Source organism: Anser cygnoides, chromosome 16 (genome assembly GCF_040182565.1).
Source record: "Anser cygnoides isolate HZ-2024a breed goose chromosome 16, Taihu_goose_T2T_genome, whole genome shotgun sequence".
Taxonomy (NCBI): domain Eukaryota; kingdom Metazoa; phylum Chordata; class Aves; order Anseriformes; family Anatidae; genus Anser; species Anser cygnoides.
The window spans coordinates 12,753,653-12,770,653 of NC_089888.1; the positions used below are offsets into that span (position 1 = coordinate 12,753,653).

The 17,001-nt window shown below is 45.7% G+C and overlaps 1 long non-coding RNA gene across 2 annotated transcripts; it reads right to left on the reverse strand.

Annotated features, from left to right (window-relative positions):
- Nucleotides 1-217: 217 nt before the first annotated feature.
- Nucleotides 218-16,115, reverse strand: LOC125180192 (uncharacterized). Of its 2 annotated transcripts, XR_010825344.1 has the most exons (5): nt 13,695-16,115; nt 10,986-11,167; nt 10,405-10,544; nt 3,768-3,895; nt 218-3,232 (listed from the first exon to the last, which is right to left on the reverse strand). It is a non-coding gene; the product is annotated as an uncharacterized lncRNA (long non-coding RNA). The 2 variants fall into 2 exon arrangements; XR_007158567.2 differs by having other exon boundaries at nt 10,986-16,115.
- Nucleotides 16,116-17,001: the final 886 nt, after the last annotated feature.

A 17,001-nucleotide genomic window follows, 5' to 3' on the forward strand; every position in this document is an offset into this window, starting at 1 on the left:
GGAGATCATGGAGCACATGGCAGGTGTGGGAAGCTGGCTGGTGCAGTGCCAGAGCTCAGCATCCTGCGGCACCAGGTGAGACCACGCAGCTGGCAGCAGCTGTGAACACCAGAGCAGACCCAGTGTTGTTGGACTCCACCTGCTACAAAGGGAAATATAAAGGTCCAAATGGCTTTCAGGCAACAGATGTGAATATAACTGATATATGTGAATAACAGCTCTTGAATTGAAAACCTCAGCTCCTGAGGCTGGGTTGGGGCCTTCTTTTTCACGGTGTGAGATGGTACACCTCGCTGCTCCCTAGTTTAGACACTGGTGGCTGAATTTGGTAATTAAGGCTGAGCCTGCAGACGTATCTGTGCAGACAGGTCCCAAGGGGCACATCTTCAAAACCATTTAAGCCATTAATTCCCTTTTAAATCAATAGGACTTGGGCACCAAAGTACTTTGGAAACTTTGATCATTGACCTCTAGCATATAACCGAATCATGCCAAATCATAGAATCACTAAGTTTGGAAAAGACCTCCAAGATCATCTGGTCCGACCATCCCCCTACTACCAATGTCACCCACTAAGCCATGTCCCTAAGCATCACGTCCAACCTTTCCTTGAACACCCCCAGGGACGGTGACTCCACCACCTCCCTGGGCAACCCGTCCCAATGCCTGACCGCTCTTTCTGAGAAGAAATGCCTCCTCATTTCCAACCTGAACCTCCCCTGGTGCAACTTGAGGCCATTGCCTCTAGTCCTATCTCTGGTTACCTGCGAGAAGAGGCTGACCCCCAGCTCCCCACACCTTCCTTTCAGGTAGTTGCAGAGAGCAATAAGCTCTCCCCTGAGCCGCCTCTTCTCCAGACCAAACACCCCCAGCTCCCTCAGCCGCTTCTCACAGGACTTGTGCTCCAGGCCCCTCACCAGCTTCGTAGCCCTTCTCTGGACCTCGATGGGCCAGGGCCTCGATGTCCTTCTTGTAGTGAGGGGTCCAAACTGAAACACAGCACTCAAGGTGCAGCCTCACCAGAGCAGAGTACAGGGGGACGATCACCTCCCTGCTCCTGCTGGCTACACTATTCCTGACACAAGCCAGGGTGCTGTGGGCCTTCTTGGCCACCTGGGCACAGCCAGTGCAGCACTGGAAGAGGTCTGGGAGGAAGGCTTAAGATCCACACAATTTTAACAACCATCAGTTCCACAGTGCCTTGGTGGGACCTGAAAGCAAATGGTTAAGCAGCGGCAGCCCAGGTGTTGGATTAGGAGCAAGCAGGCGGCTCAGGCCTGCAACCACCGGCAGTGAAGCAGCAATTACTGAGCATCACACATCCCTGCTCACCACCCTGGGACCTGGAAAGGGAGGTGGAGAGCTGTGTAAATGGCACCAGGTTGTTATCCCCAGGGCACAGAAGGAGAAATTAAAAGACATTGTTACAGGGCCAAGATGGCATAGTGGCAAACAGCGGCAGCAGGAATAGAAACTGGCTGTTTGCACAAGCTCAGAAACCAAACACTGCTTCTGAATATCCCGGTGCTTGGGGATTTCATTCCAGCCAATGTCTATGAATATCCTTCTTTTTATTTTAATGAATAAAGTCTCCTTTCTCATTTTAGTGAACAATTCCAGTGGTGATTATCATGCATTTTTATTATTTATAGAAAACTAGTGAATATGAGGAAAACAGTAAGATTACCATATACCAAATTCCATTTTCCACAAATGTGGAAACTGCAATTGCCCTGCATCTTATTCAGAATACATAAGGATGAGTGGAACTCAGAAATTTTAAAATGAACTTCTTTAGCTTGAGTCTGCATCCTTACTCCCAGTTTCATATCGACATCTCTGTAGATGTAGATGGAAAGATGGATTTGGTCAGCGTTTTGTGTGAAAAACCTTGCTGGATCCGGAAGAAGTAAGGCTGCATCAGTAGATGAAGCTTGTCCCTGCGATTAGGATTCCACCTTCGCTCCAGAGTTCACACATTAGCTCAAAGGAAGTTTCCAAGGACATTCAGCAGTTAGCAGAGCCCCTTGAAAAGCATCAAAGGTCCCGTTTGCTGACATGGCCTTGGTCAGTGAATATTTTGTGTCCCAGTATTACAGGCACCACTCTTCTGGAGCTGACCTGAGTACTTTGCATGCCCCACGTTTAAGCATCCCGTATCTGCCTAATCATAAAGGCACCAAGAGCCCAGCTCCAGCCCCGAATGGTCAGTGGGCCAGTCTGTTGGCACAGTCATTTTTAAACGCAAATTAGCCTGACACTGTACATATTTTTCATGCATAATTATATGACTATCTTGTCAGAAAGCCTGGCCTGGCAGTTCTGCCCACAAAGCAGTTGGTGGTGGCTGGATATATGGGTAAAACATAAAGCTAAAAGGCAGCTTAAAATTAGGAAAAAGAAAAATAAAACAACATAAAATGTTGCAGACAAGCAAGTCCACTAAAGTTCTTAGATCCAACTCTGCCTAGAAATGCCAAACTGACTTAAATTGGAGGATCACATCCTAATCCCATATAATTAATGTTTGTCATCTTGCTGGAAACTGCCAGATTATCATTAGTTCATCTTTTGTGTTTCCAGGAGAAACTCATTACTCAGTGAGTGAAACGTTAGGAAATTATTTACAATTATGCTGCCGAGAGCAGTTGGCTAATTCCATCTACTAATTAGCACCACTTACATAAGTATAGGTAGAGTACTATAAATAATAACAGTAATGTGTGCCATGCTGGCACCAGCTCTCTGGGTCTTCTGTGCAGCAGTGGAAGCTACCCCCCCTGGTGGCCTTTTAATGGGATTTTACTCAAACCACAAGAAAGGTTCCTAAAAACTACTCTTTGCCTAGGGTGGAGAGAGTTGGAGCAATTTGCAGAGCAGGTTTTTCTAGCCTACTTTCTGCAGTGGGCACCTTTGGTTAATCACCATTTGAGGCTTTCCAGCCTGCTCTGGAGGAAAGTACTTCTGCACGGGGCTTTAGGCGAAGCTGAGAGGAAGAGAAAACCAACACCTTAGGTCTAAGCTGGAAGCTGTTGCAAAGATTACAGGAAGAAACCACAAAAGTGCTGAGACTGTTGGTTTTGTGCCTCTGGTGACTGCAGTCTCCTTAACTCAACCAACCCCTGAACCAGGATGGAGTGCGTAGCTTCATCACACATCCCCTTTGCACTGGTCCCTTGGTGGCTTTCAGCAGCAGCAGCTGTTGCATTTTGCATTCAGTAGTGATTAGCCTCTGGAAAAAAAAAAAAAAAAAAAAAAAAAAACACAGAATAAACAACAAACAAACAAAAAGAAACAAAAGCAACCCCCATCCCTTAGAGCAGCAATCTACCTTCCACCCAGCTGGATCAACTAACCAAAAGGCAGGGGAAATTTGTCTTGCTTGCACAGCAGGTGTGTATAGGCAGCTCTCACCTGAGTGAGACCTGTGCTAACCAAAATAACCTGTACTACTTTTTTTTAATCTGACCTCCACAAACCCACAGTCACATTATACTGCCGTTTTGCTCGCATTCACCTTCCACCTCCATTAATCTCGGCCCTCTCTGCACAAAAACCTTGGTTTAGCACGAACTCAAGCTGCAGCCCAGGCTGCTCCATGGAAATCTGTGGAGTGGCTGGAGATGTGCATTTATATGTGAATTAAGAAAAGACAGATTTATATTACTTTAAGGAAAGAATTGGAAGCACCTTCCTTCAGAAAGCACTGCAGGTTGTGGGCCTTCCATGGACAAATGCAGGTCTTCCTGTCGGAGGTGGGGACTCACCTTCCTCAGGTGCTGTACGGAGCCAGGCACCTTCCCAGCACTCTGGGTCTCTCTGGAAGGTCTAATGCCTAGAAACAAAGAATGCAGAGCCCACATCCTTCCTTGGATCTGGGCTGATGAATTGGCACCTGTTTGGGAAAAGAAAAAAGATTAATGCACACTTGAACAATCTTTTAGTCTCAACCAGCATTTGTCTCATGTGTGGTTTCTTCTCTCAGTGACTTCAGGGACATCTGGGATGTTAGAGAGGGAAGACGAATGGTGTTGCAACACCAAGGCACACACTGACAAAAATAAGTCTGGAGAATAATTCTCCTTAAGGCATTGGAATGTGCAGAAATGAACAGCTGCCACCCTAAAGCACTTTAAATATTAGTGACATAATAAAACACGTATTTTCATTGTTTCATATGCCTTTCAGTTTGCACACTTAGCCGCAGCCAAAATTTCCTGACTAAGTGCATGGAATTGGCCAACAGATTCAGCCAAACAGTCTCAGATGCTGGAGTCCTTATTACAATGTTCCCAGCACCAACTGCCTGGAACTGTTTAATAAGATGGAATTGCAGTTTGAATGACACATATAATCAAATTTCTCATTTGTTTTCAGAAAGAAAATCCATCTAATCTGAAGCAGAAGAGAATAGAAGTGGTTTTGAGGCAGGCAGTCCATGTTCCAGTATCAATTTAGATGCAATTCAAAATATAGGATTTGCCTTAATGGATCATCAGGTCTTAATATAGAAGGAAAATGAAGGTATAAGAAGGGTTATTGAATGCGAAGGAAAGGCTATTATTAAAAAAAAAATAACAACAACAAGTCAGAGAGAGAAAATAAAATAGATATTTCTGTGAATGTAAGTAGAAACAATTACTACGTGCAGTAGGATTTTTCAAAACCCTTTGGTCACTTGCTATATCCAGAGCATTTTCCTGCTGTGGCAGGAATGTTCCCTATTGCTCGTGATCCAATTTGCCAGGCAGTTTTTCAATGACCCATGCAACACACCAAAATACTCCCTACGTGATTATTGCACCACTTCAATCTACAAGATGAAATCATATAATTTTCATTACATGGAAAAGCCTCCATCCAAAGTGGTTTGCTTGAAGAAGCAGCCAAAAGGAATAGTTTATTGCTTTTGCTGCTATTTTAAAACATATAACCTTGATTGTTTCTAGCTCAGTACTTTCTCTTTTCCTTCTCAGTATCACTCTCAAAGAAAAGCTGGTTTCTTCATCCACTGCTCAAATCCCACTGTTTTTTCTTGTTTCCTGCCTGCTGCCTCTCTCGTTAACTCAGCTTTTCATCAAATATATTCTTTAGGAAAAACATTAAACCAACAAAGCATACTCCCCTCCTTTGCCACATACTTGTTCAGATTACTTGCCTGTTAAACTGATGGGTTGTTCAACGCACCATGGATTTTCCCCCAAACCTAAAAAAGCCATCAGAAGAGCACAGCCCAGCACTTCAAGCCCTTGGCTCCTTGCTGCAGAACGTCAAGCCTTGGTCCCACACTGCTGACCTCCCAGCATGTGCCACCACGAGACTAGGGGCAGCTCTGCTGGCACTGGGGCTGGCTCAGCTCAAGCCCCAGCTGAGGGAAGGCAGTGAGCAGGGGCTGAGGCAATTTGCACCAGTCCAGTCTGCAATGCTGCAGCAGGACCCACGGCACCAGCCTCCCGCAAAAGCCATTCCTAAGGCTCACAGCTCATCCAGTGTGTCCATGTAGGTTGTAGCGCATGAAATTTTAGGATATAGTTCACAGGGTTTTGCACTTGTGCTCACTGGTCTTCCTCATCTCATTTCCCTTTCTTGCCGTGGCATCCAGCTCCCGGACAGACCCCCCCCCTTTCCAGATATGTCACCATTCCTCACTGGAAAGGTGCCCAGAACCCCCCAGATCCTTCATGATGATCTTCCACCCTGCGGGGGAATTTTTCTGATTTGGTACAGATTAAATAAGAGCACATTTCCTGACAGTTCCCACCACTTCAGCCTTCTGCCCATGTGTCCCACAGTCCATCAGCTCACGTGGCCATCAGGCCCTATCACGGGTACTGGAGGAATTGCATTGTTAGAGGTGGCAATGACAGAACAGGAGCAGCATCTGTACCCTGAAAATTATGTATGCAGCAAGTAACTCCACATCCCTCGGTCTTGGTCCCAGCACTGGCTGTGTGGCAGCCCCAAAGTTTCCAGATGTGACAGCCAAGTTTTTGCTGGGAGCCTCTGGGACAGCCAGCCGGAGGCAGGTCTGCATGCAGGCACTTGTGCTCGCATTCTGTCTTGGTAAGTCAACGGCAGAAATGACTCCAATTTGATCCTGCTCACAGCATTCCCCTGGGTCAATGGATATCAAGATTTGCTTTGTTGAGCATCAGGGAAGAAAGCCTGGGCTTTGAATGTTACCTTTATATAAATGTATAAAACCAGAAACGCAGCCGTGGAGACATGCACATTCACTAGTTTTCACTGCAAACTTTAAAGTCATCACAACACTTTTTATATGTCAAATTCAAAGGGCAAAAGTTTGCCGTTGTTTTATTTTTATTCCCTCTTATTTGATTTTGTATTTCCAGCATGATACAAATCACAGGCTTACACCAGGATATAAACCATAAAAGCATTGCCTCATTACACACACAAATGTTTGGGATTAAAATTATAGGCTACTGGAATACGTAAGAGGCGGATTATAATTAGTACCTAGACTTGCGGGTGATGAATCGCAACAGAGTATTTTATACCACCAGCCTTGCACTATGTAGTGGGTCAAAAGCTAATGATCCCAGCGATGCCATTCAGCACAAGTGCTGCGGGGCCGGATGCCTGTTGTCACATCTCAGCTAGCGGGTGACATTGCGTTGGACTTTCCTGGAAAGCAAAGGTGGGACTTGTGAAGGGTGCTAGACAGGCTGCTCCAGGGCACAAAGGTGAAGAAGGTTTATCTCTGGCTGCTGCTTGTCAGGAGGGATGAAGCAGAGAGAAAGCTGAAGAAGAATAAGGAAGGGATAGCTATTAGTGCTGGAAATTTTTCAGTTGAAATGGTTCTTTGCAGGAAAATCACCATCTCTTGAAATTGGAAGTTTCTACAGGAATTGCAGGCCTTCAGGGATCCATTCTGCTGGGAAGGAAAGGGTGACAGATGGGGCAGTGGGCAGGGAGATTGCCCAGCCTCCCTGGAGCATCCACGCGGGCAGGAAGGGACTGTCCGGTGACTGACCAGATGGTTCTCCAGGTTCTCCAGACTTCAGTCCCCCTCACCACGAGGTAATTTCCAGATAAAGTTGCTGAATTTAAAAAGAGAAACACGAGCAGCTTGCACCACGCGATGACAACGCAGACCTTCCAGCATATCGTCTCTCGTGGACTCATCTCCACATGGACCCACTTAATATTTAAATATTGCCCAGAGTCACCGTCAGCCTCGCCACACCACTGCTGTTTCTATGTATTTCTCAATGGATTGACCAGTTAAGAAGCTGCAAATTCTGTTTAAATGCATAATTCCCTTTCTGAAGGCATGCTGCTCCCAACACCTACATTTAAAACCACAGCATACACACCCGTGTATGTGCACGCAGCCACATGTCCTCACGAGACACACACACACCCGAGGGAACATGTCAATTACAAAAACACCCTGCATCTCATCTGTCGGTAATTCTGCCCTCACATGTGCTGACAGTGAGACGATTATGAAGGTGATTGAGCTTTGAGACGTATTGTTGCTCTGTTCAATGGTGCTGATTGGCAGCGGTGATTAAATGACTCAGGCGAGGGGAAGTGGTATTCAGAGGCTGACCAGGCGGAGCATGGATGCAATCAGTTTAAGCGTCTGAGGATAAGTGCTGGTTTTCTTCCTGAACAGCGCTGCGGTTCGGAGGAGGATTGCTGGCTGTCTCCCTGCTGCTGTCCCCGATGAGGATACACGTCCTGTGAGTTAGGACAGGAGCATCAGGTTGGCTATTTGTCTATTTGTTGTGGTTAACCCATCTCGTGGCTTCAGGGGAAATCCCAGGTACTCTGTCACTACCTCCTAAACATCAAACTGAACCAAACTTTGGAAGGTCAGAGAGGACTTTGTGTAATTCCCTCTCCTGCCATGATCTGCAGGAGCTGGGCCTTAGGGCTCCTGCTTCTTTTTTCCAGCTCAGTCACTGGATTCTCCATCCAGTCAGTCACTGGTTTGCAGCAGTGCTGGAAGTGCCCATTTGCTAGGGAGAATAGAGGGCTATTGAAAAAAATAAATAAAATAAAATAAAATAAAAATATGACCACCTGAGCACTGACCAAACCATAAGATTACACACTCACCCTGCAAATACATTTGATTTTAAATTGCTCCTCTGAGTTACACATGGTGGCATCTGAACCCTCTTCTCTGGCCTGGAAGAACCCCATTTGACATGTGTGAGGGATAGGTGGCCACACAGCACTTGACACCAAGCTCTGGGCAGAGACCTGGTGCACCAGCAAGCATGCGGGCCCTCCACAACCCTTGCAACATTTCAGAGTTGGCTGCCTCCTAAATCCTTTCCCAGTCTCCTTCTCATTTCCTGACCAGCCTTCTGGTGAACTAACATAACATATACATCCACGAACACCTCAGTATCCTCAGCATAAGCCAGTTTTCACAGACGAGTAGAAGCACAAGATGTACTGAGGCCATACAGAAATCCCACTGTGGCTAGGGGAGGAGTAGTTTCTGCCTTCTCTCCAGACAAAAGTCCCCCTGAAGCCTCCTTTTGCTGTAACATCCCCACTCCTGTCAGTTGAACTATTAACATGGGTGCCCTTGCACAAGCAGACTTTGCACCCCTTCTGTTGCAGAGCTTAAACATCCCCGTAAATATCTCCATAACCAGAGTGAGCTGCCCTCGATGAACCTGCCTTCTGCCTTGCAACCTTGCTCTGAATTTGCTCTGCTGAAGACCTCAGTTGTCCATGTCCTGCTGGTGGCCACTGCCAGCAGCTCCCTTTGGCAAACCTTGTTCCTCTATATCAGTAGCTGTGACAGGGACTCTGCAGGGCCACCTTCTGCATCTCTGTCCATCAGTCTTCAAAAGAAACCCCTCACCAGAGTTCAAACAAGACCTTTTCAAGCCCAGATGGATCTGGAGAGTGCTTTAAGGACATCAGCAGGTCTGGACAAATCTGGGCATTAGCTTAAAGCCTGTGGGTAGGCACAGTTGAAGCACCCTGGAAAGAAGACCCTATCCATCCAGTCTCATTGACAGGTGAGGCAAATGAGATTTAAAAAAAAAAAAAAAAAAGGAAATCATTTTTAAAAATCACATTATAAGCAATTATCTATTATGCTTATATTATTATAAGCAATTTGTATGCATCTGTGTGCATTCTTGATCACCCTTTTTGAAGTTATCAGAAGTTGAAATATCTGTCTTTGCTTTCTTTTTTTGAGAGGAAGCTGAGATTGTTCACTTCCATTGTCAGAACACAGCCATTGTCAGTTAGACACAGCCATTACTTGAATGAATTTTCCTTTTTTTTTTTTTTTTCCCAACATTTCTTGAAAAGAATCAGGACCTCCTGCTGGGGTCTAAATTAATTGTAAGCCATTGGAAAAAATACTGTGCACCAGCATGAGACAACTCAAAGGAATCAAAGCAAGCAAAGCATCTGGATGCCCATATCAATGTGCGGTTGTATAAACCAACGACATGATCTCACTTGAGCACTGCATTCGGTTTTGATCATGCTGTCTCAAAAGCTGTATAGAAAAAAAAATAGCAGTATTTGTTAAAAAAAAAAAAAAAAAAAGCAGAAGTATGGCTTTAGAAGGACCTGCATATGAACAAAACCCACAGGAATCAGGAGATAGTAACATCTAACAGATGAAATACTGGAAAGGGACACAGGAGGTCTGGGTTCTCTTCCCCACTGTCTTTCACAGACTGGATAATCTCAGAGGAGTTATTTTACCTCTTTACTCCTCAGTTTCCCCTTCAGTAAAACTGAGGAATAAATGACATTTTCAAAGGACATGCTCTGAAAGAACTGTGTAAGAAACCCTCTAAGATGACAGCTATTAACTGATACTTAACGCGCACATTGGCATCATCTTTCTCTCTGGCACCTCTTCCTCTGCAGTTTCCTCTTGCCCCCTCTCAAAGCTGCTGGCCACCAGCAGGGATGGGTTTCTGACCTGAGGAAACCACTTCTCTGATCCAGCGTGGTAATTCCTACCTGCTGTGGCAAATGTTTACTGAGCTATAGAAAATATCAAAGCTATAAGGGTGAAAACAGAGAGAGTATTTATGCAGAATATGATACTCCAAGGAACAGCCTTCAAAATAGACTTCTAATTTAGAGAAGAGTGTCGAATGCCCACTAGGGTTACCGTATCATGCATCAGATTTCCCTTTTGCAGGTTTTAATTCATGACTTCCCTCATAAGGCAGAAAACAGATTAATTATTTTAACAATTGTTGACTGTAATTAGATCATCACAGCCTCAGCTCTTCCCTTGGGTATGACACAGCCACCAGTGCAAACCGCCCAGAGCAAAGGTGACCCAGGCCTGGTCCCCAGAGGAGGGTGCTGCTAGTATTGTCTTGCAGTGTAGTCAAGAATTAACCCTCCTCACCCCATCGTATGGCCACGTACCTTCATTCCTAGTGGTGGGAGAGGAAGATGTTGCTCCTCAGCCATGGGTCCAGATTTCATCTGAGGCAGAGGTCTTCCTCAGGAGCCCACAGACTAAATCCTGCCCTACATTTTCTTAGCATTGCTTCGAGGAGGTTTCACTGCAAGAGAGAAGGGCTTTCTGGGAGGTCAGCCAACCTGAGTGAGGTTAAGGAAGGATGGGGAATTCCTGGGGTGCAATAGCACTGATTTAGGATGGAAACTATGTCCTACGCAGGGCAGTTGCTCACACATCTGCCCTGCTTGGCACCCACATCCTACGTGTTTGTCAGCTTAAGTGCTGGGAGGAGGCAGTGGAGAAAGGACCAGCAAAGAAGTGGGAGCCTTGCAGAGGACCACAGCCTCTGCAGCTCCCAAAGAGCACTCACATAGCTCTCAGGACTCACCACCAGTGAGTTCCTCTTTATTCCTTTTCCTAATGTTCGCTTCACAATTTGCAGAATAATCGTCTTTCAGTATTAAAATGTAATTAATGATTTTGCTGTAATGAAATTAATAATTAACTGGAAAGACATTTGAACCCTTTGTTGAACAAAACTCACTAATATTATGATGTATTAGGACTGTCTGGGCTAGTCTGTGTCTGAAGCAGCTATCCCACAGCTGGCAGGGAGCCAGGGGCTGCAGAAAACATATTTTCTTCCTGTCAGAGCATTTCTGATGGACTTCTACAGTGCAGTAGCAGCCCAGCTCACAGGCACCATCAGATCCTGGTTTCTGGATCCTATCACAGACAGAGAAACAAAACAAAAGGTTAAACAAAGGTGGGGAGGAGGCAACAGCCTCAGCTGGCTAGCTCCCCACCAACTTGCTGTCATTTGTGGGATGCCCAGGTGAGAGGGTTTTATAAAGAACTTAGAGAGCTGCTTTCAGAGGAAGATGTCCATCCAGCAGAGCAGCACAAGGGACCACCAGGACTCTGGGACGATGGGTTCCTTGAACTGGTCACAACGGTACCACACGCAGGACTGGGAAGTTCTTTTGAACTGGAATATTTCATCTGCTGGAAGTACACAAAGTACAGAGGCTTGAACTGGGAGACTTTGTGTGGAAACACATTAAGCCTTTAAGACCTCAGACTCAAACCAACTAATTGGTGGCACAGGGCCTCTGCCACACCACCTCAGCCTGCAACTGAGCAAGCTCTGTTCTTTGGTGTTGAAGCATCTTAAACTAAGGTTTTAGCTTTTCCCCGAAGCCAACTGAATTAATCAATTCCTCCTCAGCATTGAAATAAAGCTCTTTTTCTGCTAGGTGGGTCAAAAAAGCTCAATCTATTTCGACTGTTCTGTTCCCATGAATTCTATTACAATATGTTGCAAAGGGGAAGATTACAGAGAAGGCAGAGCCAGCGGCATGCCTTGCTTTATGAGGGGGAAAAAACACACACACAATTTATTTTTCATTGCTTTATGATGAATATGAATTCAATTACATGCAGAGGAGAACTGCAGTAGTCAGTCAGAATTATACTCAGCTAGTAGCGAATATAATGGCTTTTAACAAGGAGAGCTTATCATCAAGGCTCAGACAAGCTTGAGTCCCTGTCGCACCTGATGAACCTGCAGAAGGACACAATGGCTATCAGAGCTGAGGAGTCATCTTTCATCTCCACGGCTTAAGGAGGGAGGGGAAAGGGGTGTTAGAGCAAGCCTCTGGTCATTGCCAGCCCCCAAACCATGCACATCAGGACCATGGGCACCACGGGCACCAGGGAGCAGAAGGACCATCCATCAGAACATGAACACGTGCAACAAAAGCAACACAGAAATGTGCTCGTCTCCCTCTCTGTTTCTCTCATTTTTCCCACCAGACAAAATACGTCTCTCTCTGCCCCTGGTTAACGTTTCCAACAGCCTGGTAAAGCTCTGCAGAGCTCCCAAGCTCAGCACCCATGTGTGCAGAACACAGTTCTGCCACAATTCAGCCAGGCATCTGGGTCACCGTGCCCCCGTGCACCTCTTGCTCTTCACTTACAGTGCTCCAGTCACTCCAAAACACCAGTGCTGGAGTTATGAGTTCTCCCAGGAGGCCCTTTCAGCCCTTCTAAGCAGGCTTTGGTGCTCAGCAGACCCCAGAGCCACGGTGCTGCGGCAGCACTGGCAGTTCTCAACAGGAGAAGTCCTCGAGCAGCTGCGAGGAGCGACAGACGAGTGCCACACACCGTGCGTTCATCCCAAGCATGGTGCAAGCCTCCCAGGTTGTCAGTGATGTTTGTGCTGCATCGATGTGCCTAGGTTTTCCAGGTAGCTCTCCCATTGTTTCTTGGGGTGCTTAGCAATTCTGAAACAGAAAAGTGATGCTAATGCAACAAGCCAAGCACCCGCTTCCAGCCCTCCTCTGGGAGTAGGCATGAAAGGATTACACATCTTTAAGCAGCTCTTAATAAAGAAGTCCTAAAGCAGCGAGTCCATCTGATCCGACATTGCTTCTGTCTGATGGAAGCCCTCAGCAGTTTGGGCAAAAACATACACAAATGTGCTGCTGCCTGGTAAACCTGGAAGGAGAGCTTATGTTTCATGGAGATGCAGCCCTCACGGCACATCCCAGAGGATGCTGGTGGACTCAAGCTTCCCGGGAGAAGCTGGTCCGCCTTCCCTCTGCATACAGGCAGTGCACACAAGGCCTTCCAGTTTCAAAAGCCAAACATTATTTCTGGAGTAGCCGCCTGGGAAGGGCTGCTAAAATCTTGCATAATGATAATAAACATTTCAGATTTGCTCACTATTTTTCATCTGAACATTTCATGGACATTTGTGCATTAGGCTTCACATCTTCAGTGGGGAAGGTTGGTGCTGCTACTCAGAGACAGGAGAAAAGAGACACTGGGCATTGCATTTTCTGGCCAAACCTTTCACAGATTGGATCCCATACAAAATCGCAATGTCTGTTCTCCTTCATCCCCATGTACCTGCTCCCCATTGCTGAGATGCCGCATGGCAGCACTGTGGCTGTGAAACAGCAATGGCTCACACACGCTTCTCAGAAAGTATTTATTTGGTGCTGGAGACACTGTCAATTTTTTGCTCCTGCAATTTAAGGAATAAGGTGCCTAATGTCATTTCCATCCAGGTGGGGCTGCCTGGCCCAGGCCCCTCAGCTATGGTGTAAGCAGAGCTGGGCTCTGCCGTAAGGGCAGGGATGGTACCAGGGCTGGAGCCGGGCTGCGGCATCTGACAAAACCTACAGGCTTGAATTCTGCCGTCTGCTTACCAGGCTTGATTGAAAGTGGAGGAATTATAGTAAATTACCTGATTACGTGAAGGCTGACAAATGATAGCAGGTATTACAGCCAAGGTTGAATGAGAGCTTGGCCGTTCCTGTCTCTACAGGAGGAGTGGGAGTTTTGCCCTGGTAATAACAAGCTTTGCAAGTTTCTTCTCTTCAGAGATTTTTTTCTTTTTTCTTTTCTTTTTCTTTTTTTCTTTTTTTTTTTTTTCTGAAGATGGAGAAGAAAACATACAAATTGCACATAATAAGAAGAACACACAGAAAAAGAGCCAGCTGTACTCACAGATGTTACAATACATCTAAAGGTGCTTCTCTATTTTCTCTGCTCTTAGAATAGGCTGTATACATCTGATGAATAATGCAAGAGATCTCCTCTATAGAATTAATAGCATGCAGCCCTCCTTGGCGTTCCTTTAATCGCACTCAGCACCCAGTGGGCCTGGGAGGGAAGTCAGCGTCACCCTTAGGTAATCCCAGTGGGTGCCAGCCATCCCAGTCCTTCACACCTTTAACGCCCTGCTAAATTTTTGATTCAACAAAACCAAAATCCATGAGCAGCTCTATGAGCATTCCTCCTCAATGAGGGCAAAGCTTGAGTTAAAGTCAATTGATGTTTCACATTTCAGTTGAATGCAACCGGTGTTTACAAACGATGTTTGTAAGGAAAAGCCTTTGCTTAATTAGATGGACTCAGTCAACTTAATTCAGGCATGGCAATGTTTCAGGTTTGTCTTCATGCAAATTCATAGAGAGAGAGAGCATTTTACTCACTTAAAGAAGAGTGACTTAGAGGTAGATCTGACTCTCCCAGTCTACAAGATGCACATGAACTATTTATTCTGCCTCTGTTAGATACTCACTATTAGCAGTGCAGGTGGTGTGCTTTCCAGTATCACACACACCATGCGAGCATACAGATCAAGACAGGAACCCAAGCTATTCCCAGAAACAAAGGCACAGAAATGTATATGTGAAGCTTTGCAAATTAGGAGATTAAAAGAGAAGTTCAGCTACGCTGAATCTGAAAGTGATTCCGTTTTTGAAAAAAAAAAAAAAAAAAGGGTAAGTGGTGGCTCCTGGTCCATCCAGTGCTAGCTCAAACAACCAGACAGCAAGAGGCAGCAGAGAGGGAGTTTTGTGCAAAGAAAAGGTAAATCAAATGTGAGTCATAGGCAAGTGTAAGAGAACATTGCAAACCCCAGCTCCCATCCATCAGAAAACCTGATTACCTTAATGTGTTTTGTTTAGAAAGATTTGTACATACATAAATCAAAACATTTTGCTTTGCCTGGTTGAACTGTTGCAGCAGCCAAGCAGCTTACCTGCCCAGCCTGGGCTCTCCACCTCAATGCCATCTCCGTCCGTTGGCCGTCTGTCCTTCTGTCCCACCCAGCCGCCCTGGGGCCCTGCTCTGCACCCCAAGGGCACGAGAGCCCCTGCACTGTCGGGCAGCGGGAGGACAGCACAGAGCATCTGAACCCCAGTTCCCGCAGGCACTCAGCCAGCTCTGGCCAACACAAAGAAACACTGAATTAACTGAAAATGACATGTTTTGATTTGGCTTAATATGCCGGGATAGGTCGATCCGGATCCGCTAGTCAGGAATGATGTGTTCCATTTAAATCTTTTTGACAAAACAGAAACATCCATGCGCTTCCTTTAAAATCACTTTTTTCCATGGAAAAAATTGATCTTTCTACAGAAAATGCATTTTCTGTATACACAAACACTTGAACACCTCTAATTACACCATTGGTGAGTTTGCTAACAAATTTCTTGTGAGCTGTAGGGCCTGAGTCTCGATTACTATAAAGCCATTTTCAATCCCCTTACTCCCTGACACTTAAGAGCCATACAATGGGTATAAAAAATAATTTTGGAGAAGCATTCAGAGCCCCCACCCAGAATACCTTTCTGTCTGCAAACTGTGACAGGCACACACAAAAACAGCTGTACACAAACGATGTTGCACAACCTGGCCCCAATCCCCAAGCCAGGTGCAGCTCTGCTGCTGGAGCCCCACGCGCTCCTCCCGTTTTCTTATTTCCCTTCCAGGTGTCAACAAAAAGCTCAGAAAAAAAGGAGTGCCAAAGTTGGAGGAAGGGGGGGAGCTGCTGTTATGTCCTGAAAAATATAAATATACTTTCCCACTCCCATGATGACTAATATATTTGTCAACTGGTCTTTATGGGAAAGTAGTAAAGAAGATTTCCAATGCCTCGTAGAGACATATATTCCCAGTGAAGAGCAAACTTTGGACCAATTTTTGATTTTAAAATTATTGAGAGGAGGGATTACCACAACCAAGAATAACTGTAGGTGAAAGGAAATTGATTTTTAGTCTGCTAATAATTTATTTTACATTCTTCATAATCATGCTCCAAAAAGCATATATTCTACAGCAATAAATAGTTCCACGAACTCTCCTCATTTACTCTCCCCACAGCATCCTTCAGACTTGTTTAATTTCATAGCCCAAGGCTGCTGTGGAATTTAGGTGAATTTAATATAGTGCCTGTTAGAGACGAGAAGCCATCCAAAAGTCACTGTTTCCCCTGCCAGCACAGGGTATCCTGCCAGTGACGGCTCCCACTGCTCTCCTTATAGGAAGCTCTCCCCTGCTCCTTAATAAGCTTTTTAATTTGGACTTCATCTGCAGCATTCAGGTGTTTCTACACCCAGACTGTGTTTCCCTCCCAAGCAGGATGCTGCTTTCTCTTCTGGCTTAGAGAGGCTGCAGAAAGCTTCCCCAGCGCTCCTCGTTCTGAATTAGCTGGGACAGGAACTGAATTTTTGAAAATAGGCAAGCAAAACAACAAGAAACAACACAAAACAGAACGTGATCAAAATGAACCAGAATGAAAGGCAGCGACAGCAGCCATGACGTTGGTCGAGCTGGTCAGGTTGTGCAGCCCCGTCTGTGCTGTCCCTTCCCCCAGGGCCCCAGAGGTCCCCAGAGCAGGACGCCACCTTTGGTAGAGTGACACCACCTCTGGACTGCTCAGAGGTGTCAACTCTGCAAGTTCTAGGCACCAAATTAAGGCAAATAAACAACAGCAACTGGGTGAGCTGTCTTGCCGTATTTTTTTTCTGGTTGATTTTTTCTATTTAGTTCTGTGAACTACCAAAGGTGTACAAACATTTATTTCCTCGACACAGAACGGAAACTGAGGCACACACTAGTTAAATAAAGTTTTCAAGTCAGTGACAGTAAACAAGCTTCATGCTCAAATACACAAGAAAACTTCTGCCTGAAGTCACTGGTTCCTATTTTACACAATCTCTTGCCTGTTGAACAAACTGTCTTATCCTTAGCCCTCTGGGCAG